General features: G+C 41.9%; 1 protein-coding gene across 3 annotated transcripts in view; it reads left to right on the forward strand.

Annotated features, from left to right (window-relative positions):
• The window catches only part of LOC105937131 (plexin-B2), a 239,638-nt gene that overhangs the window by 71,104 nt on the left and 144,281 nt on the right, over positions 1-24,253 (forward strand). For all 3 annotated transcript variants that reach the window (XM_021324427.2, XM_012878283.3, XM_021324428.2), the window contains one exon: positions 11,323-11,369. The gene's annotated coding sequence lies outside the window, so the exon portion shown is untranslated. The remainder of the gene's footprint in view (positions 1-11,322; positions 11,370-24,253) is intronic.

The raw sequence follows: 24,253 nt of genomic DNA on the forward strand, positions 1-24,253 counted from the left end.
CAAGTCAAGTCTTTAGGTTATAAGTCTAAGTTGTTTTTTTTGTTTGTTGTTGTTTTTTGGCGTCTTATGTGCGATTCGGTTCTGAGTATCAACCTCACTGCAAAAACTGAACTAAAAATAAGCAAGATTTTTTTACAATCAGTGTGTCTGTCCTTGATTTGAGCAGGTAGATAAGATGGTTTGTCAATATAATAAGATTTTTGCACTTAAAATAGGAACAACTCATCTCCGTCATCTTATTTCAAGTGCAGTTTATCAAATTATCCTATTTTAGGGGTCAAAATACTCATTTCATTGGCAGATCATCTTATTTCCCTGCTCAAATCAAGGACAAATACACACATTTCAAGAAATTTTTACTTATTTTTAGTTCCCTTTTTGCAGTGCTCGAGTTGCCATCTCTGTTGTAGAACTGACCACAGGTTCTCAGTTGGGTTCAGATTGGTGGTTTCTTGACCACAGAACTAAAATATCAGTGTTCAGATATTTATATCACTTGATCATCTCTTCTTCATCTTCTGAGATGGTGTTCCATCAACAAAACCCAGAGATCATCAGCAAGTTGTTCCTGGTTTGTTACAACAAGTTGCTTTGGAAAGACCTCTTTATTGTTGGAAGAACTGGGAGGAGACCCGCACCTTTGGGGAGAAGCAACCCCACACATGGACTGGATCAGGACGCTTCACTGTTAGCCCCAAACAGGCCCCAGTGTTTGCTGTCGATCTTTGTTCAGTCTGTCCTTGAAGGTTTTCTTGGACAGAAGTGGTTTCTCTGTTGCCTAGTGCTCTGTACTGGTGCTAATCCCTTTTTTTATAAGGTCCTGGTTCTTGTTGGACTCTATAGGATGTCTTGAAGCTTCTTCTTTCAAGCTGAACCCGTCGCCTTGGATTGTTGATGATCCAGAAAACTGCAATGTTCTCAGCAGTAGTTTTCTCACATGCAATACCATTTTGATGGAAATAAATGGTACGTGGACTGAATTTTATATATATATTACGCTTTTCTAGTCATGCTGACCACCCAAAATGTTTTACCCTACACCATATTTTTCGGACTAAAAGGAACACTTAAAATACTTAAAAATTGACGGTGCGCCTTATAAATGGTTACCGTTGTAATTACTGACAGATTTTACGTGGTACAATGCGCTCGAAAATCTGTTAAAATGTGTAAGTATGACAATGGATGGCAACAAAGCCGCTCCGCTCAATGGATATTCAGAGTATTACGGTACAATGCGTCACTACCTGAAAGGACCCCTGAGCTGTCTACCAGACTGCCTGACTGTAATGTCTAAACTAGAAGTGCATTCATGTAAGGCAGCTCGGAGTACAAACTAGCAACAATAAACCTAGTAAGTTAATTCAATATAAAAGTTTATTTTGGCCTTATGTTGGAAACAGGGCAGTGTAGTCCAGCTACTCTGTCCTCCTGACAGAGACTGATAGCTCTCCTTTTCGGGAGAGTTGTGGGATATTACACATTGGGGAAGGATATTTAGTGCGCCTTAGACACATTAAATCATAGTTCGCCTTATAATCCGGTGTGGCTAATGGTCTGAAATATACGGTAGCAACATTTGCCCTGTCGCTGATCAAAACAATAAAAAAATGAGTAGATTTGCACTCACATACTCGCAACCAAAGACAAACAAACAAACTCTTTTTATATATTTGTAGCTAATGTCCAGACAATGTCACTGAAGTCAAACTCCTTGATTGTGCATAAAATCATTTCCCCCCCAAAAAAGCTTTGGCAAGTCCAACTTATTATTGTCTCTTTGTTTTTATTTCCTTTGCTGCCATGAATAAAACTCAAGTTAAATCTTGATACAGTGTGAAGAAAAACAAAACAAAAACAAATGAACAACATACTGTGGTAAATCTTTGAAATAAAAATCTGATCATTTGCCCTCCTGAACCCCGAGTCTGAGCAGCAGATTGTCACACAGAGCAGAAGCCCCAGAGGAGGACTCTGCCCTGCATTCCTTCGGCCTCATAAACAGCCTGATTAGCTGTGTGTCCGTCCGTCCTCTGATCTGATGACACGGAGCAGCGGTGGTTGGGTCAACAGCCCTGCCAGCGGATGAGGAGATGGGAGGGAACGATTGAGGGATGAGAAGAGGGGATGAAATGCTGTTTGGTGTTTGGGAAATGGGTCAAGAGGAAGTTGAGGGTGTGTTGTTTAACTTTAGCATATTTCTTGTGTGTTTGTGATGTTTTGCAGCTGAGATTGAGCCGTCGGATAGTGTGGGATTTTTTTTTTTTTTTTTTTTTTCTTGACTTAATTCCAGAGGGGAACCCAAAGCTCCAGTGCCTCAGTTTCCTGTCCTAATTGTTAAAAAATCCCACACAAACAACCCTCAGTGCACGCTCACATTTACTTAATCACTTACACATTTTCAAGTGCTGTGTTTAAGAGGGACTTATGCAGATGATTCCAGCGTTTACACAGACCAAACATCCATTATCCTTCTCCTCTCAGAGCTGCTCGTTTGCTGTTTTTAAGCTCACACTTTGCAGTCTTCATCTTTTGTAGATTGTTGAGTGTTTGAGTCCATGTGAAGAACATCTGCAGCCCTGGTTGTTTCTCTGCTGATGCCTCAGAGGTTTTTTTTTTTTTTTTGGCTCCTTCTCTGCTCCTCAGGTTGGCCTCTGATTTCTGGGCAGACGTGAAGCATGCTCTGGGTGTTAATGCTGCTGCTGCTGTTTGGATTGTCTTTCTTGGCATATGCCTCTTGACCCGTGGTGTGTGTTTGTGTGTGAAACAGAGGCAGTGTGTGTTTTTTTTTTTTCCTGGCATCGGGGTCAGACGGCGAGCAGAGGGCGTCCCTGCCAACAATCTGGACCTGCTGAGGGAGTCTGTCTTCCGTCTGCCTCGTTTGTGTAAAGCTGAGAGCCGAAGGAAAGGAAGGAAAATGTGCCACCTCCGGATACGGCCACTAATACTCTCACTTTTAGCACCGGTTTCTTTGATGAGCCAAAGGTTCTGTAAGGAGCGCCCAGATTTCTTACAACTCCTTCAGTATTACATTTTAAAGTCACATTTCCATTAGGGCTGGGCGATAAATCGATTTAATCGATTAATTCGAATTTACAATTCTTTAAGATTTCATTTTTGGAAAATCTGGATTTTATTTTGCCAATACACTCATTGGGTTTCCATGAAGAGAACAGCATGTGATGCTGAATATATGTTTAGGCAAATGTATTGTCAAAATATTGTTAAGTGGAAACTTTTTTTTTTACCATAATACGAGGTACTTCATTTACTTATTTACTTTTTTTTAACTTAGTTTGAAGTTCACAAGTGCAGTGAAGCCTGTTCTTAGCTCAATGTGTAATACCACTAGCAGCAAATGTTTTGTTATATTTTCATTGTTTATAATGGCCCGGCTACCATCTTGTTTTACAAACATGTTTCACAGCTTGTTTTTAGTTGCACTTTGAATCCAGGTCAACTCCCTGACGAAATGGTTGACATAAATGCAAGGTTTTGAAATAATTTCTTTAATTTCTTTTTATGAAACAAAAAGGAGGAAAAAAATCGATTAATCGGATTTGGTATGATAAAATCGGAGATTTATTTTTTAATCCATATCGCCCAGCCCTAATTTCCATTCATATTGACAGTTGAGTCACTTATTCTAAGAAAAAGGGAGGTGAAAATCAATTGTCTTTATTTAAGGTTTAACACAAAGTCACAAATCCTGAGATATAGGAAAGCAAAATTGATATTTAAAATATTCAATAAACATTGTAGTTCTGTAGGGAGGGGGTTTGCGTTTGTGGACCAAGTCCAGCACCGGCCACAATGTACAAAAAGCCTTAAAATAAATTAATCATTAATTGCAGTAGCATTATCTTGCACTGACAAATTTGTTAAAATCCAGCCTTTAAAGGTAATCTGTTAAGAAAATTATATTTTTGCACATTTTTGTAGCACAAAACAAACATCGAGCTGTTTTTGGCCAATAAATAAATGTTTTGTGGTCTCTGTAAGACAAGCTGTTTGAAAAACTCCCTGATTATTACATCACAATCGGCGAGCACCGCCCCTTACTTAGCAATCACAGCGAAGTAAAACTGTAACATACAAAAATTTAACACAACCTTTATATCACATCTTACATTGAATTTATAATTATTATTGAAATAAATCACATACACACCTTAACATTGGCACTGATAAATGCCAAAAAAATCAGCATATATGTGCTTTGCATTTAATTACAGGTGAAAGACAGACAACTGACGATTAGCATGATGCTAATTTGCATAGATAATCCCAGCTTGTTTTTTTCTTTTGTTTTTCAAGTTCTTCTGACGTAAAACAACCGAAATGTCTCTTAAAAGTGTTTTACACAAACCAACACTCACCGACAGATGTTTCTAGAGAAGGTAGACAGGATAGTTTTAACACTGCAGAAATGTGGCTTTCAGCATAGCTCTGGAAGTCTCTCTAAGGCGGCCCTGCAGGAATGTCTACTGACTTAAGATTCAGAAAGTGTTGCTGCGTCTTTGCTGGTTGTGCAGAAAGCTCCACTTCTCGGGCTTCTGGGTTTGACTCGGAGGTCAGATATGTACGGTTCTACCATTGTGCATTTGTTTGCCTCACATTGCACGCATATAAAGTGTGAGTTGGGGGGTGCGGCCAGTCACATCTTATTTGCATAAAATTGACAGAGCCCTAAAAACTGCTCATTCTGAAAGGAGCTCAAAATAGGCGAAGCTGGGGATGTGAAATCTCATTATGCGAGAAGGATTTCTTTGCACCTAATGAACATGTTTTATATAGCTCATGGAGCTTTCCAAAATGTTTAAAAGGAAGCATAATAGGTCATTTTTAATAGAAGTTGATTTTTGTTTATCATAATGACAAATCTCCATCACTAGGAATGTTTGCTTGTCAGCCATGTTTTTTTCACGCGGGAGTGTCTGTGTAGCTAGAAAACGTCCTTGTCCTAGGTAATCCTAGGTAAGATTAACTGCCGTTTGATTTGAAAACCTTTACATCCTTGCAGGACATTAATCCTTCCACAGCAGAAAGCTGTTCCACTCATTATAGAGTATCGTAAGGATAACGTTGGTCAGACTCTGGGCTTGGGTAGCTGTTGGATCAGCTATCGATAGTGTTGCCTTCTCTCCATGGTCGTCTGTGTTCTTTCTCAATAGAAATATTCACATACAGCTGAGTTTAGTCTTTCTTGTAGATGTGGGAAACATTTAGCAGAGGTCAGAAACATGTAGGGGAGGGGCAGATTGGTTATACTTAAGGCTCTGCTGGATATTTATGTGGTTTCTCACTGAAAGGATCGGTTTGATGGGACATTTTTCTTGCTAGGTTCTGGTCTGGATGGTCATCCATGAGTGCGAACATATTTGGTTGTAGATATTTGGTGCACCAAGGCAACCAAATTTTTAATTTCTGTTACATGTGTGTCTAAAATCGCTGATCTGGATTGGTGCGACTTTGCAAAACATTTAAAGCACTTTCAATGAGCCATATGTTCTCCTGTTGCTTTAAAGGGGTCTTCCATAGAAGGTTTAAAGGCTTTCTGATCATCTTCCCTAAACCTGCACCTGAGTAACTTAACATGTTAATACGCTTTACAAAACGACGAGGAATTATTTTTTAAGCCTAAAACACTTAGAAGACCTGGAGACCTATGGAGCGTTACCTTCTTTTAGAGATTATAATAATAAAGGAACACAGGAACAAGACTTTTGCGCCAGTCCTTTATCCTGCTACAGTAGTACATTGACGTTATCTAGAAAACCTTTTGGAACAAAGAATGATTATTGAAATAAAGGTTTCTGCTTGCTGCTCATGCCACCACCCAGTAGGTCATGGTGATTCACACTGAACGCCGGCTGTAAGTGACGGAGGTGGGGGGGGGGGGATATTGGCGCAGGATGCTCAACAGCCTCCTGAAAGGTTAATAAAACTCATGGAAAACAGTCCAGATATTTTCTTCCTTCCTTCCTTATATTTTTCCATATATCTTCATGTTTTAGACTGAAACCCAGAAGTTTCTTTAAATCACAACTTTTATTTTATTTCAGGATAACAAACATCACCACATTGTGCCTTCTTGTGTTTAATATTAGAGAATTTTCTCCCAGCTATCTGACTGTTTTAATTTATGGGTTTATTAAAGGTAAAACTGTGAACTTCATGCTGTTTTCTAGAGATGCACCGATCCAGTTTTTTCCAATCCGATACATTTTCTAAGTGTATCAGCCGATACCGATCCAATATTACTGTTCAATGAATAAACCGTGTACCTTCACTGCAAAAATGGATCTAAAAATAAGTAAAATGTTCTTAAAATGAGTGTATTTGTCCTTGATTTGAGCAGGTAAATAAGGTGATTTGCCAATGGAATTAGATTTTTGCACTTAAAAAAGGAACAATTCATTTCAATCATCTTATTTCAAGTGCAGGATGTCTAATTATCTTATTTTAGGGGTCAAAACACTCATTCCATTGGCAGATAATCTTATTTACCTGCTCAAATCAAGGATAAATACATTAATTTTAAGAACATTTTACTTATTTTTAGATCAATTTTTGCAATGTTGCCATGTGAGTGAAGTTATCAGGCTTGAAATTAACATTGTTAAAAAAAAAGTTCTTTAGCACGGTGCTTTTGGAGATGCTTATTTAAGTTTGTGGTGTTGAATTTACCAACTTTATCACCCCCTCACAACTTACGCATTGCAGATATCGCATGTTGTAGTCGGACATGTTGGCGTATCAAGTCTGAAATATTTCCAAATGGCAGACTTGGCTCAGTCTGGCACTGCTCCATGTTGCTCTGTGTGTGCTCATCGCTAGATTGCCGTAACTGTATTGCTGTGTATATTAGTAAAGAAAATAAATTATTGGATCGGAATGCTGAATCGCCATCAATCATCCGATATTCGATCCAGCTAACTAGTCAATATCGGAGCCGATATCCGATCCGATACTCTGATCGTGCAGCTCTACCATATTGGTCAAAAGTGTGCATTCCAGTTGTACTCAACACATGTTCAAGCCAGGGAAAGGATACAGCATATGGGCCGATATCGATGTCCAATATTAGTATTGTTAAATTTACTGACTATATTTATTATGTTATTTAAAAATAGCCACACCGGACACAAACGGCACCAAGATGGAAGTGAACACGGGTCATTAATATCGGTCCAGTTTCACGTATCGGAGCGATCGGCCAGTACCGATATTAATGCCGACATATATTGTTTATCCCTGGTTCAGGCCCCTGGATCTGATTGGGTCTTCCAGTCTATGTGTTGGTGTCCAGCCATCTGTAGCCATGCATCTTTCTGCCCTGCATCCATCCTTTCATCCGGCTGTCTATTCGTCCACCCATCCATCCATACAGGCACCCCTCCGCCCATAAGTGTGTCCATCCAAGCATCTGGTTACTTTTCGTCCTGCTGGGTTGTTTTATATCCATCATCCATGTATCCATGCAGTCTCTGCAGAACGTTTGTATTTATTCTGCAAACAGAACCAACTTGGGCCGGGGATTCTCCGTCTGGTGCTGCAGAGGCTTTGAATATCACTATAAGAGAAACCTGTAGGAACCTTTGGTGTGTCCTGAAAGGTTTCACATAGGGCTGGACGATATAAAAAAAATGCATATCAATAAAATAGAAATCATATTGATAATTATCAGCTAATTCAAAACATATTGTAAATGCAGCCCTGGTCATTTTATGCCGTTTTAGATATAGAACACACAATGAATTCAATCTCAACCCTTTATTCAACCAACTTTTTACCAAAACTGCAAGTTTTTTAAAAAAAAGAAAAAAAAACATGCTCTCTGAACTCTTTGAAGGGGGCGGAGCTAGATTTCTGGGTCTGCGTTGTGATTGGTTGGGAAGATGTAACGACTGTAATATTAACCTACATGATAGGCTGGAATGTAAAAGGAAGGAAAACTTTTTATTGACCGTTTTCTCTATCATCGATATGTATTGTTATTGAATTATCACACAGTCCTAGTTTCACAACAACTGATCTAAACTAACAATAGAAATAAAATGTAAACAAAAAGAACCAAATGGTTTTTTTTTTTTAGCTGCGTCGTCCTTAAAGTGTTTCAGAGTCGAATCGTTCTGATTAACAACCGCCCGCTATCCCTCAATCCCAGCTGATGTGGCTGCCAGAACCGTTCCCAGGTACTTTGAGATGATGGAAGGAGAAACACGCCGACTGATGCTTCGCCATCTGGATGTTTGGATCAGAACATATGGACGGCCCGGCTCTGCGATCCAGAAGCATATGGTTCTTTGAGATAGACCGGCCTGTTCTGCTGGGTAGCATCGAGGGCCTCGGCGTTGTTAGAAGTGCTGCCAAGCCAACTTCACCGCACACACACACACACAGAGCGGCTGCTGGTGTCAGAGGAGCGAGAGGCGGCGTGGGCGCCGTCGGTTCTGGAGGAGTGGAGCAGCGTCCTCCATGTCTCCATCAGAGAACAGAGATACCTGTGAACTCAGGGTTTATTCCCTGATTACACACTCGCCTCGCTGCTGTTTGCTGTCCGGGTCTCATTTGCAGATAGATTTATTTTTTTTTTTCCTCCCCTCTGTCTTTTTCTTTAAAAGCGCTCCCTTATGCTGTCGAGCACAGCAGTCCTGTTATCGTTAGCAGAGGAGAGGCAGACGCTCTCTTCTTGTTTCACATTAAAATGCCTTTAGTGTCGTGTATTCGCTGATGAAAGGCTGCGTTTAAAGCCAGGCACCGCTCCAGCGTTTCACCATTATTCTCCAGACTGTAACACGCTTCCTCCTTTTGAAAGATAATGCAACATTTCTGGTGGTTTGTTTGAATTAATTATGTGAAATAATTACGTTTGTGATTGTAAGCCTGGGCTACGGTGTGACACAAAGGCGTTTAGCTGGGAGGCTGACTTGATTTGTGGTGGAAGAGCCTTTGAGTAGATCCAGAACACACAGATGCCACCTCAGAAACACTGTTGTTGTTTTGATTAAAGAATAAAAAGTCATAATTTCTTCCTTTTTATAGTTTCTTTTCACACTAAGAGCGAATATTCCCAGTTTTCTCATTAAAGGCGACCGCAGACAGCTTGGTTTAGATTTTATCTGACAGATCAACAGTAAGTGGCGCATAATTGTGAAATAGAAGGAAAATTATGCATTTAGTTCTTATGTAAAGTTGTGATAAGTGGGCTGTATCCTGCATTTAGTTTCATCCAACTTCCTTCTAACTCCTGCCCCCAGCATGATGCTGCCACCACCATGTTTCACTGTAGGCACAGTGTTTTCAGGTGGATTTCACAGATATTTCACTGGTGGAAGGATGGATAATGGATCATTTGAGCGTTTGCCGTTATTAGTTTTAGCTGATGAAAGGCTGCGTTTAAAGCCAGGCACCGCTCCAGCGTTTCACCATTATTCCAGACTGTAACACGCTTCCTCCTTTTGAAAGATAATGCAACATTTCTGGTGGTTTGTTTGAATTAATTATGAGAAATAATTACGTTTGTGATTGTAAGCCTGGGCTACGGTGTGACACAAAGGCGTTTAACTGGGAGGCTGACTTGATTTGTGGCAGAAGAGCCTTTGAGTAGATCCAGAACACACAGATGCCACCTCACAAACACTGTTGTTGTTTTGATTAAAGAATAAAAAGTCCTGGCCTATCATTTCTGCCTTTTTATAGTTTCTCTTCACACTAAGAGCGAATATTCCCAGTGTTCTCAGTGCTGCTGTAAAATCTCATTAAAGACGACCGCAGACAGCTTGGTTTAGATTTTATCTGACAGATCAACACTAAGTGGCGCATAATTGTGAAATAGAAGGAAAATTATGCATTTAGTTCTTATGTAAAGTTGTGATAAGTGGGCTGTATCCTGGATTTAGTTACTCCTGCCCCCAGCATGATGCTGCCACCACCATGTTTCACTGTAGGCACAGTGTTTCAGGTGGATTTCACAGATAAAACACTGGTTGTAGGATGGAAAATGGATCATTTGAGCGTTTGCCGTTATTAGTTTTAGCTGATGAAAGGCTGCGTTTAAAGCCAGGCATCGCTCCAGCGTTTCACCATTATTCCAGACTGTAACACGCTTCCCCCTTTTGAAAGATAATGCAACATTTCTGGTGGTTTGTTTGAATTAATTATGAGAAATAATTACGTTTGTGATTGTAAGCCTAGCTACGGTGTGACACAAAGGCGTTTAGCTGGGAGGCTGACTTGATTTGTGGCGGAAGAGCCTTTGAGTAGATCCAGAACACACAGATGCCACCTCAGAAACACTGTTGTTGTTTTGATTAAAGAATAAAAAGTCCTGGCCTATCATTTCCTCCTTTTTATAGTTTCTCTTCACACTAAGAGCGAATATTCCCAGTGTTCTCAGTGCTGCTGGAAAATCTCATCAAAGACGACCGCAGACAGCTTGGTTTAGATTTTATCTGACATATCAACACTAAGTGGCGCATAATTGTGAAATAAAAGGAAAATTATGCATTTAGTTCTTATGTAAAGTTGTGATAAGTTGGCTGTATCCTGGATTTAGTTACTCCTGCCCCCAGCATGATGCTGCCACCACCATGTTTCACTGTAGGCACAGTGTTTCAGGTGGATTTCACTGGTGGAAGGATGGAAAATGGATCATTTGAGCGTTTGCCGTTATTAGTTTTAAAGAAAAGTCCTTGTCAGCATAACAGCTGCTAAGTTCTGCCGTATTTTATTCTTTATTCTGCTCTTGGCGCTCAGTGGACCCTCCTGGGCATCCTGAAACTCGGAGCTCGATGGTCCAGAAAAGCGCTGTCTCAGCAGCAGCCTCCTGCTTCTGAGCCCATTTAGATGAGGAGCGATGAAGATCGCCACCGCAGACACGTCTTCAAGAGCATCTGCTCTCCTTCAGAGCAATCAGTCTGTAATTAGATTGATGGTGTGAATCAAAGCGTTACTGTTTTTTTTTAGTTTTTTTTATGGATATTGAGTGATTCAGTTATAAAACCTGATAAAGGATGTGCTGGTTGTGCTGTCAGTGTACCTTTTTTCAGCTGTAAATAATGTGCTGGACCAGAAAAAAATGCAGTTGGAGGTTATCAGAAGCAGATAAACTCTGATCTTTGGTCCAGAGCTCCTCAGGCGAGCTGGCTGCGATCCTCTTTGGGCTGATCGGTAACAAACACTTCACCTGTCGCTGACCTGTGAGCCTCCTCGGTCCGCCATGTTTGTCCTCCAGGTTCAGACGCGTATCAGATGACTCCCGCTTTCCCTCAATGCTTCTGTCTCGTTTCCTTACAGCGGTGTCTGTGTCTCTTTCAGGAGACCGAGGAGATTGATGTCTTCGGGAAACCGGCTACTCTGATCAGGTAAGAAGGCTTTTATTTTGAAATCCTTTAGCTATACCGACCTAATTTCCATCTTTGTGGAATCTGTAATAGTGATGGCCTTTGTTAACCTCCTCTCGCCATTGTTGCCTAACCGGGCGTGTTGGCTTTCTGACATTTAAAATAGCCGCTTTGTTCGGCTGCATCTTTGTGGTTTTCTGCAAATGTTGCCAGTTCAGAGGTTAATTTCAGGCTCCAGGCTGCTTATAAGGCATGAAGTCTTGCTAATACTCTGGAACCTCTTGTCTAAACACTCCATGCAAATATGAAGCAATTATTCAGACACAGCGCACTGTTCTGTGCTTGTGAACTTTCTCCTTATCTTTGCTGAATTGCAAAAGTGTTCATGCCGCTTGAAGTTTGTTTTTGTTTTGTTTTTTACTCCTGTGTGTTTTTTTTATTGGGACTTTATGTGACCGTCTAACTCAAAGTGTTGCAGAATTATGTTGAATTATGTTGTGGAAAGATTTAAAAGCTGCCTGATTAGTAAGCGGTATTATGGACGTAGCTGTTTTGTGACGGTATCAGGCGGTTGTTGGAGAACGTTGGTGAACAAACAGATTCATAAAGAGCAAAAGTAAGGTTATAAAATGAGACCACATTAACACATGGTGGTGGCAGCGTCATGCTGGGTATTTTTCTCAATGCCAGTTAACACTAACCTGACAACAGCCAGATGCATGTCTCGCTCCGCCTAGCTCCACTCACATACATCTGGGACCTCTCCATAGGCATTGCCTTTATTGAAGGCTTGGCCTTATCAAAAATCCTTGCATATGATTGGATAAGCCACTTGTCTGTCATCTTTATCGACGTGCTATTTCAACCACTCACACCGAAGCTAACCCGTGACGCTGATGAGAGCTACGCAGGAAAAAAAAAAAAAAAAAAACATTTTTTTTTTTTTTTTATGTGTTTGCGGCTCTAGTTTCCCGCAGCGCTAACACGCGGTTTGTTGTTGTTGCTTTCGCGCGTGCGTGAATGGCAGGGAAAAAACACATGGATACCCCCCCCCCTTCCGCGAGTGGCACACATTTTATTGACAGTGAGCTGACAGGAAGAGGGGGAAGACAGGCGGCAAAGCGCCGCGGGTCGAAGTCGATCCCGGGCCGACCGAGTTGAGGACTTAAGGCCTCCCAATATGGTTCGCGCTAACCGCTCCGGGGCGCGTGCGCGTTGCGCGTCCGCGTTGCGCGTCCGCGTACGCGCCCCGGAAAACAAAATTTGCCAAATCCGGTGGGGAGAAGGGCGAAAACATGGTTTCCACCAACAAAAGCCTTCAGAGCCGTTCTCTGATGTTCTTTTAATGAAACAATATTAGGTAGATTGGACAACACAGAAGAAATAGCAGCATCAATGTTAACGCTTGCTTCCTCGATGCGAGCCGCCATTGTTGTCTGAATCAAAACAGTCTCACGGTCACTTCTCCACTACGTCACATCCATGAAACACCCGCCCTGTGTCCTGATTGGCCAGACCAAAAATTTGGTTGGGGAAATCATTTTCAATGAGTGATGTCCCAGATGTATGTGAGTGAAGCTAGGCGGAGCGATACATGCATCTGGCTGTTGTCAGGTTAAGTTAACACAAGATAACACCAGAAAATAAAAAACTCTGTTGGAGGCTCTATGGGAGTTGAGATTTGCTGTGAACGTCCTAGTCAAAGTCCAGAACTAAATTAAGTAAATGTGCTGCTGCAAGCCCTAATTAACGAGGATGCTCTGCACCAAGTCTAACTAAGCTTGAGCTGTTTTTCACAGAAGAATGAGGACAAATGTTTAAACCTGATGGAGACAAACCCCAAAGACCTACACAGAAAGGTGGTTCTGAGAAGTACCAACTCAGGTTTAATATAAAGCAACAGAGATTTTCTTCTACTTTACATCTTTCACAATACTTTGTGTTGGTTGGTCACATAAAAAGCCAATAAAATACACAGAAGCTTATTGTTGTACCGGGACAAAATATGAAGAGGTTTAAGGAGCATGAATAATGTTGGCCTGGTGCTGTGAGCTCCTATAAGCTGGTTTATACAGATTAATTTTATTCTCATATGTGTCTGCCATTTCTGACTCTTTTTTTTTTCTTCTTCTGAATCTAAATTATTTCAAGGGGTTTCCTCATCCAGCAGAGAATCGGCACAGTTTTCTTTTTAAATTCATGCGTGAGTTTAAATTTTGGATCAGTGAAGTCATTTATCAGCACTTCCAGTTCAGATAAGAGGCCAGAGGCGTTCAGAAACCCTTGCTGGACCAAAATGAAACCTCCCAGTGTGACCGGCCGATTTTAAATGCTCGTCACATCTGAATGTGCGGTTTTCTATGATCCGCTTCTGTCCGCTCGCGGTCTGCCAGCTCGTATTAAAGCGCGTCGTCTCTGTGTGAGCCCTTTCCTTCCTCCGTCTTCTGTCAGGTCCACAGTTTCCATGTGTTAAACACAACTTCTCAGTTTTCTGTCCATGTCAAGATAGTTTATTTCTCTGTCAAAATTAGACAACCTGGTGAAATATCAGTTTCTGCCAGGTTGTCTAATAAAGTAAAATGTTAAGGCCTTTAAAAGTCTTGAATAGAGACAGATGTTCTATAGATTTATTTAGTTCAATTCAATTAAATTTTATTTATATAGTGCCAAATCATGAAACATGTCATCTCAAGGCACTTTACAAAGTCAAATTCAATCATATTATACAGACTGGGTCAGATTATACAGATTGGTCAAAAATTTCCTATATAAGGAAACCAGTTGATTGCATCAAAGTCCCGACAAGCAGCATTCACTCCCGGAGAAGCGTAGAGCCACAGGGAGAGTCGTCTGCATTGTCCATGGCTTTGCAGCAATCCCTCATACTGAGCAAGCATAAAGCGACAGTGGGAAGAAAAACCACCCATTAACGGGAAGGAAAAACCTCCGGCAGAACCGGGCTCAGTATGAACGGTCATCTGCCTCGACCGACTGGGGTTACAGAAGACAGAACAGAGACACAACAAGAGAGACAAAAAAGCACAGAAGCACACATTGATCTAGTAATCTGTTCTACATTAGATGGTAGTAGCGGGTGATTTTTGAAACGCGACCCAGGTCGCTTGGATATGTGGTCCTGAATCCGATACGCATCTGATCTTTTCAAATGTGACCTGTGTCTGTATGGCCAGGTCGCATTAATCCGACCTACACGTCATTGATACTTGACAAACGTCACTAACGGTGGACCTGGCTATGCCAAAGAGGTTGGCTATTGTGCGGTAATAAGCACCTGTTGTAAATACAGCCCCACGGCAACGCGTTTATTTGCTGCTATGGCCGCCCAAGATGTGTGTTTTTACGTGAGAGTGCTAAAGAGATCCGTTCAGACGCACATACAGGTTGCCTTTGTCATTCAAAAATTATGAATGAAGTCCGTATCAGTAAAGCCGCTCATATCACTAAAATTTGTCTCTCTTCCTTTTCGATCTTCTTAAAAAGATTGCATTGGTAATGTGCTGCTCCGGTTGGAGAATAACGTAAAGAACGCAAGATACGCTGCAGCGTTACGCTCCATGTTTACTTCCTGCAAACAATGAGCACGCTTTGCTACGTGTGACGTCATCGCATCCTCTACTGCGCGTATGAATCCTCTACTTAGGCGTATGAATGCAGTTCACACAGGAGATCACATACAAGTCGCATATATTTGGAAATGTGAACGGACAACGCAAAAAAAATCCGATTTCACAAAAAAATCGGAATTGAGCATCAAGGCCTGCAGTGTGAACGTAGCCTCTGTTATCCACTGGCCAGGTATGGAAAAGAACAAAAATGTCTGCAGATCGTTGTTCTTTAGGTAACTTTGGAGTAAAATCACTGGAATCACAGACCAGAAACGGCTCATTTAGGGTTCTGACTGTGAGTAAAACCCAATGGCGTACCGCGCACGTGACGTCACCGACTCAAGAGCAACGCCCCTATTTGCCGCTTAGGTAGGGCATACAGGTAGAGAACGCCCGTAGCAACCAGCTATTACACGCGCAACAGAAACAGCGATATGACCGACTTTACAGCCATTAAACTTTCCCAAGACGATGTCCCAGGCGCACGGATTACTGGCCGAACTGTCGAAGAACACACCAAACTTCAGCTCAAACGATGGCTTGAGTGTCGAGGGCTTAAAAAGACTGGAAAACGGGCCGAGTTGATCGAACGGTAAGCTTTGTTTTTTTTCCTGCGCGGCGGTCATGGCAGCGTCGCCCGTTTTTTTTTTTTTTGTTGTTGTTGTTTGCAATCACCGTCCAGGGATCGGTATATGTTTAATTTTTGTCTTATTTGAAATGTTTTTGAGTAAGTTATCCTGGTAGCAGGCTATCATGTTAGCGCCTGCTACCATGATAGCCTATATGCTATCATGGTAGCAGGCGCTACTTTATTAACATGTCGGCCACCAAAATACTCTTACCTTGACTTGATGTCACTGGAATTGGGTCAGGATGTTCTTCGGTTGTGCCCTTTCCTCCAACAAAATGCTTGCTACATATGTACTTGAATTTGGTAACTTTTTCCGGGTTGAACTGTTGTGTAGGCCGACCGCCCCGGTGTTCCAAGCACACACATTTCTCCTTGGCAGTCTTGAAGAAAACATCCTTCATATGCGGCCGATCAGCGTAACTCGAGTCGCTGTTGCACGTTCCATAGCAACAATGTTTAAAAACATGGTCTTAGATTTGGAAAAAGCAGTCGTTTTAACGAGTAAAACCAAGGGTAACGCATGTCTCTTTTACAGCGAAACAGCGACGTTTGCCCTACTGCGTACCACGTGATGTGACGTCATCGTGACGTTACGTTTCTAAAAATAGCTTGCTCGCGGTACGCCATTCTGTTGAAAGCATCGACACCAAAGAGCAGGTTCCCTCCCTTTAGTTTGTCTCCACCAGTGAGTCGGGTCGCTGCTGCTGCAGCTGGAGGAGTTCTGGTTTGCATGTGGGCGTCCAGCCGACTGTTGTGTTTGGGCCGAGTCCCAGAACTTTATCTCCCCGTGAAATGGGAGGCCTTCGAGCTGGACCGGAGTCGGCAAACATCGCCCGACTCTGCCAGGAACCCGGCGTGGGTCCGTCGTCTTCTCTGCTCGTTCATTTGGAACCGTAATGATGAAAAGAAGAATTAAAGAGAGAAATAATAAAAAAAAAGAAAGGGGAAAAGAGTCAAGATGGTTTGAATGTGCCGAGAAGAGAGAGGAGGGTGGAGGCTGCGAAGGCGTAACAGACTTGGAAGGAGAAGTTGATGACTTGGAGCAGAGTTTTATCAGCTGCCAACTGCTGCTGTGGTGTGTTTGGTGTGATTGAATAGTTTCAGGCTCGTCGTCAGTGTTTTACTGGGTTCACTGTGGGTGGATGGATGGATGGATGCTCGTGTGCTTTTATTCTATTTTCCTTTTCTCAGTGTGCCAGCAGCTTTGGACCTTTCCTTTCAGCCGCTCCCCGTTGCTTTCGGTGCAGAGCAGAGGGGAAGGGAAGCTGGCCAGCCGTCTGTTTTTGTATCGGTGCTGCTGCTGCTAAATCCTCGTGTCTTTTTTCTGTTTCTGTTTCACTGTTGAGCAGAATATAAAACTGCTGCTTTAAGGGTTTGTCCCCTGATCCTCGTTTTTTCTTTTCAGATTTCCTTCTCTTTCGAGGCTCCGTTTGGTTAGCGTCTGCTTCCAGGTAGCTGCAGAGTTTGTCTTAACTTTATATTCACGCTCACGTTAACAACCACACACGTCAATGACGTTTGTTGTGATTTTTAGTGCATGAAATTATGCACTGTTCTCAACTTTTCCTGCAAAGAAAACGTTTGAATTCAGCTCGCCTTAATCAATTAGCTCTGGTTTTCCTTTAACTTCAAGTTTTGCATTACATTGGCAATACAAAATCACAACTCCAGTCGTCTAGGTCTGTTGTCCTGGAACTTTTACACGAGTCCCCGGTTCAACACACCCAATTTCTGTGCTGCACTCAGGGGTGACTACAGCTCATTTTTGCTTTTTATCAATGGCCATCTGCTCGTTCGCCAATGATAAATGGTTAATTTAGCATGTTCTAATGGTTGGACATATGCTGGTGAAGATTCTCAGTCATCCAGGTCATGGTCATTCCAAAAAAAGTAAAAACAAAACAACTGGACTTGTTTTCAAGTCCAGTTGTTTTGTTTTTACTTTTTTTGGAATAATGGTTGGACAGGACTTTCTGGATCTTTGCTCTTGAACACTTAACGTTCTGGAGTTGGAATTGACCTCAGGCTGACCTTTTACAACTAAATATTTTAAGCACAGAGTGATACGTTGTACTTATCAGCATATTTTTGCAGCATTTGTTGCTCAAAGTTAGCGAGTCTTTGTGAGAATGTTACAGAATGTATTTTTTCAGGGGACTAATTCAGCAATGTTGTGCAAAGTTTAAACGTGAAAATGTGCAGAAAAGGCAGATTTCCATCAGAGGAGATGTTTACTGTTTGTCACGATGTCCTTCACTCCTGTTTAACTCGTCTCTGAGCTGCTGGGTTTCATCAATCAGCCAGCCGTCGTCCATAATGAGAAACTAAAGAGCCGGTAATAGCTGTATTAATAATAATCACGGCTCGTGTGTCCTTTTTTAGCTGCAGGGGAATCACAAACACCCGGCAGCCGCGTCTCCTCGGCCTCGTTTTCCTCCTCTGCCTTCGGAGCGCTGGCCCGTGGTCAGCCCGCGACACCCGAGGCGGCGCTTTTTTTTTTCTTGGACGGCGCTGAATGCAGTTATTGTGGGCTTGTGCGCGGTCCGAAGCAGCACTTTGTTGTTTCCCAGCAGGAGTCGTCTGTGTCAATCCTTTGATTGCTTTTTCACTCTTTTAAAACGGCTGAGTCGGGGATACCTGCAGCTCGTTGCTGTGGCACACCAGCTTTGAAAAGCTGCAGACTGAGAGGGTTTCGGTGAAGAGCGAAGAGCAACAAGGAGGAGGAGGAGGAGGGAGTTTAGAAAGAACTGAAGCAGACTTTCTACGTTTAAGCTTTAATGGACAGCAGCAGAGACCCTCTCTGGTTCTGATGGCTTTAACAGCTTTCTCTCCGCAGCCTCGCTCTGTATTATTCTTTCTCATTTCTCGGGTCCAAAGCACACTGTGCGAGTGAAGAAGTTGGCCGTGCAGCAACAGGTTCAGATTTAATGCCTTTCACATATGAGGGAACTTAAATGAGTCATGCAGCAAGTGAAACGCACGTTTTTGTGCATTTTTTTGAAATGCAACCAACAAATGACCAAAGCTCCAGACTTATTATGTTGAAGTCCTGCCTGGAAAACCTTCATGGCTGTTTGGACAAACTAAACAGCTTTTAGTCCCAGTGGATAAAACTCCTTTCAGGAGAATTTTAAATACAAGTTTTCTCGTCTTCAACCCCTTCACAGTCAGATTAGAGGAGTGATGAGATTACATTTGGACGGCTGATCATTGTAGGTATAGCAACGTCTCCAGATCAAATACGGTTGATAAAGTGAGGATTTATTTGGTGATTTTCTCCAGTGAGGTGGAGGAAGTAAAGGGAAGATTTCTCATTAGAGAAATCTGGTGACTTTAACTTAAACATTTATTGACACATTAACTTATAGACAACAAAAACTGAACACGTTTGTATGTTGTTTCGCTGTTTGAGTCTGCATTCATGGCTGTCTGTGAAGCTAATAGCTGCTAGCGCTAACTTAAAGGTCGGCTGTCTGTCCGGTTTCGCTGATTAACGTGAACTTTATGTTGCTCTGAAACATCCGTGTCGTGCTCTTAATCGTACTCGTAATTTAATAAATCGGTTTAAGATAAGATAAGATAGGCTTTATTGATTTCACATTGGAGAAATTCACATGTCACATCGGCAGCAATCAGAGTCAAGTAGGACAAGGTGCATCAAATATATACAGTGTGCCCTCGTTATACCATGGATCAAAAAGAAGTAGGTAAGAAAAAAGAAAAAAAGAAAAATACAAAAAGAAATAAGGCAGAGGATGTCTTCTGTACATTCACTGTGGCTTATACGCGTGTGTATTGACATATATTCGGGTGTGGTAGCAGCAGAAGTCACTCAGTGTTGCCAACTCCTCAGTAAGGAAAGTAGCTATTGGCTGGTCTAAAAGTCGCTAGAAGTCGTTGAATGACGTCATCGCCTAATTTGCATAATCTGCCACATGATGTGATGTGCATATTATTGACGCTGTGTGGGAAATAACGTCGTTAGAGAGAGACAAAAAGTGAGTAAAAACACTCAGAATATATATAGCTACTTTTTTCTGTCCATTAATGTTTATTTATTATTATTATTATAATTTTATTTTTTTATTTATTTTTATTAATGTTTATTTTATTACAATACTAACCCTCCTCCTTTACCCGGGTTTGAGATCGACAAAATGAACCATAAAGAGAAACTATGGCGGAGTTACAAATTTTTTCTTTTCAACTTTTTTTCAACATTTTCTTTTTTCTCTTGTGGTCCACTAAGGAGCCTACAAATCACGGTAAAACATTAATATGTGGCTGTGTGAATCAAATGCCGTTATTTATTTAAGATCAAATATTTCAAATTCAGTTATTTATGATCAACCTGCGCCGTCAATCCTGGCGCATGCGCGCTTCATTTGCAGTCTGGACGCTGAGGGTAAACATGCTGTGGCTGACTGCAGCGCTGAGAGGGACTCCTGCGGTAGTGGGAGAACGGGGTTAGGACGGGGGAGGCGCCCCACAGCAGTACCTGCCGCTGGAGGACAAGAGTATGAACGATACGTGCTTTCACGTAAGAGTCTCCAAAAGTCGCTAGATTTGTCGCTAGTCGCTTTTTCGAAAAAGAGTCGCTGGAGGGGTCTGAAAAGTCGCTAAATATAGCGACAAAGTCGCTGAGTTGGCAACACTGTGCAATAATCCTGAAAGAAGTGACTTCAGTGTATTAAATAGAATTGCACATTAGTTATTGCACGTTGTTATTACAGTTACACTTATAGTGCAGCATTGTATAATCTGATAGCAGTAGGGAAGAATGACCTGCGGTAGCGCTACTTTTTACAGGCAGGATGTCTAAGTCTTGCACTAAAGGAGCTGCTCAACTCCTCTACAGTCTGGTGCAGGGGGTGGAAGGTGTTGTCCATGATGGATGTGAGCTTGGACAACACCAGATTAAATGTCAGTTTTTAGTCTTGGATTGGGTGAAATAAATGTCTAAATAAATGCGTATAGTCTGATGTGACTTTCTTTGCGTTTAAAGTTTGCAAAAGTGCCGTCACAGTTGCTGAACAAGGATGCCGCAGCACAGGAAGAGATGCACACGTGCACAAACCGTAATCAGAAAAGCTCAGACAAACAAAGCGGAGCGACATAAAAAGCATCGTATAATTATAAACGCGCGCTCGTCTGTCAGCACAGATGACTTCCTGCCCCATGCAGGGTTCCTGCATGTGTGCGCTCTTGATTTCAGCGAGAACCTGCAGCGGCCCCGGACAAACGGGTGCTCGGTTTTTTTATCAGGAAACACGAATGCCGACATTCGTGCTTTTGGGGGCCCCCCCCACAACCCCCCAATTGAGCTTTCTTTTGGAAGCATCCGGAGGAATTAATGGGAGAATACAATTACTTTGTCGAGATTATCTTCCCTTGCAGCTACGTTTTCCTCGGTGGGTGTGAGGAGAAGAGCGTACTTCTTCAGTTCAGCTATTCAAACACGTCCTCAAAGCTTCAGAATGGATTGAATACGATAATAAAACTTTCTAGCATTTTTCACTCTTCACTCCCACATTTGCCACAGGCTGGATTTTTAATCTCATGGATCATTTTTGATCTCCCGAATCATCCGCTGTCATCATTTCTGAATCAAAGCCTTCTGCTGCGGCTGCTTTTCTCCACTTTCTTCAGCTCTTCCTTTATCCGCCAGGATTGTGCAGCTATAAACAATTACTTTTCCACATATTTCTTTTCCCCCCTCTGGGTTTTGTTAGTCAGAGTGTTTGTAGGCCTTGTGAAAGTCTTAAAATGTCTTTAACAACAAACTGCAGACTGGAAAACACGCCAACTTGGTGTTTTTGGTAGTAAATGGGGTTTTATGTGTCTTGAGGGGCTGTTGCTTGATGGAACAGTTGCCCCTTGTGTTGTGATCCTTCCGTGACATGATTTAATCTTTGGGTTTATGATTTAGAGGTTGGCAAGGCAGACAGCAGCAGTCTCCGGGGTTTTAGGAAAGGACATGAAGTCCCCAGAAACGGAGCTGAAGCACCTTTCCTACTGTAGGGAAAAATCCTATAAGATGTATTCATTTCATTAACCCCAGCCATTTGTTCTCCATCTTTGTCGTTTTCTGGCGTCGGTACAAAATGTGCCTTAAATGAATATTGAATCATAAAACTTATGTTTTAATATTGGCAGAAAACCTGAAAATCTTAGGAATTTTAAAGTTTCAAATTTTGACATTAGAGCAATTTTTGGCCAAGTATTGTCCACGTACTAGGGCTGAACGATTTTGGAAAATAATCTAATTGCGATTTTTTTTTCTTAATATTGCGATTTAATTCCCCCAGTTTAATTTATTATGTCTTTTTAAACATATACAAACAACAAATCAATTTGTTTCCTCGCTGTGCGCATTAGTTGCTAAAAGACCCGCAGCATCTAAACTCAGAAATGATTGCATTCTGCCTACAATATATTTCAACCAAAATTGCAATTTTGACTTTTCTCTGCGTTAACCACAAGCAACAAAAATGGCCTCTAAATAAAGATGTTTGTAAACAAGGACTATTTAAAACAAGAACTTTTAATGTTTCTATTAATCAGAATATTGTTCAAGAGAACAGCTTTTAGTTGATTTGGACATCAATCCTTGTTGAACATAAAGTGCAACCAACAAGCAAGTCTATGTATTAAACTGATTGACCTGTACTTAATGCTATGTATGATCATATAAACTCTAAAACAAGTAATAAAGTTAGATTATCTCACTGCTGCAACTCTCTTCCCTTCTCTGTGGAGGCAAACCCATTTTAAACATTTTACCGACACCTAATGGACGTGTCTGATTCCCTAATTGTTACATAGCCAAAAATTGCAGACTCTGCTATTTGAAAATTGCGTTTTTTTAAATCACCATTATATTGAAAATGTGATTAATTGTTCAGCCCTACCACGTACTGTACAGTATCTGCTCTCAGCGCTGAGTTTGGGCTTCTTTTGCATGGATTCCTGCATCAATGCGACGTGGCATGGACCCGATCAGCCTGTGGTTCTGCTGAGGGGTTCAGGAAGTCCAGGTTTCAGGTCATCTGCATTGGTGGTTCTGGTGTCTCTCTAGCCTCGTGAGACCATCCTGATCTCGCGAGCTTTCAAGGTTTCATTCGCAGATCAGTCTGGCTTCTTTCCGTTAAAGAAAATTTGGAGCCGTTCACCAAACGAACGTCCAATCAGCGTTGGCTTTGAGGCGGGTTGAGGTGTGACGCAACGAGAAGCGCGACAGTTCAGTCTAAAGAACATGGCGGCTTCAGCCGATGAAACTAGCGTTAGCGTGGCTATCGAGCAAGTTTTATCGGAATTACAGAGTATTTCTTTGCTGAGCTAACGAGCCTTTACCTGCAGCAGCAAGAGTAGCTTGATTTGTGGTTGCGTGTTGACGAGTACGTCATATGCTTCGTTGATCTGATTGGTTTATTTGGCCCGTGTATCACCAACATAGGCCAATCAGCTAACCAGTATTTTCGCCCCTTCCCAAAATTACTTCAACGGAAGGTTTCCAGATGGATATGCGGAGCAAATCTATCTGGCGGAGTCAGGTTAGTGTCTCTCCACTTCCTCTTGATAATCCCCCATATATTATCTGTGGCTGGTCAGTCCAGTTTGCTGTTGGTACCATCGTGATTGACTTAGGTATTGGTACCTTTGGGAGTGCGGGTCAGTACCAAGTCCTCCAGGAAAATCAAATTGCATTTCCATTAAGCTGGTGAGTAGAAGGAAGCGTGAAGTGCTCAGAAATGTCCTGGCAGATGGCTGCATTGATCGTGGACTCCAGAAAGCCCAGTGGACCAGAACCAACAGATGACATGGGGCCCCAAATCATCTCTCACTGAGGAAACTTCACTCTGGACTTCAAACATTGTGGATTCTGGGCCTCTCCACTCTTCCTCCTTGATTTCCAAATAAAATCTAATGTAGCTTTAATCTGAGAAGAGGACTTTGGACCACTGGGTAGACGCCTCTAAGGTTCTTTCTGTCCAGGGGGGACCGTTGTAGACCATGTCCTGGTTCTGTCTGAGTGTGGAAGCCCGTGCAGCGATGACGTCCATCTGCAGTCTACACTTCAGGATTTGCTCCTTGTATCTTATGGACATTTCTTCTAACGCCCTTTTTCCTTCCACTGAACTTTCCATTTATATGCTTGGGATACAGCTTTTTCTGAGCCGACCGCTTAATTTTTCTACCAAGCATAATTGCTTTTGATTGTTCTGATGAAATATTCTGATTAATCAGAAGCATCTGTATTTCCTCTGCTGTTTTGAGTTGAGTGCCAAAGTTTAATGGTTGGAATAGAAATGGGAATCGTCAAGGATCCACAACATACCAAAGAAGCACCTTCCAAGTAGAACCCGAAGCTACAGTTCGGGTTCATCTTAAATCTGTGTACTGTATTTCTCGGACTATAACTATTTTTCATAGTTTGGCCGATCCTGCGACTTGTATATCAAATTTAAATGGTAAATCATACTGACCAGTGAGAAACCAAGGAGTTGACATTACCGTCTATAGCCACAAGAGGGCACTCTAGGCTTGTGAAAACTATCCTTTTTCCTGTGCCACTTAAAAAAAGAATTGAAACATTAACTTATAGACAACAAAAACTGATCACATGTTTGTATATTTCGCTGATTCTG

The sequence above is a fragment of the Fundulus heteroclitus genome, chromosome 17 (assembly GCF_011125445.2).
Source record: "Fundulus heteroclitus isolate FHET01 chromosome 17, MU-UCD_Fhet_4.1, whole genome shotgun sequence".
Classification (NCBI taxonomy): domain Eukaryota; kingdom Metazoa; phylum Chordata; class Actinopteri; order Cyprinodontiformes; family Fundulidae; genus Fundulus; species Fundulus heteroclitus.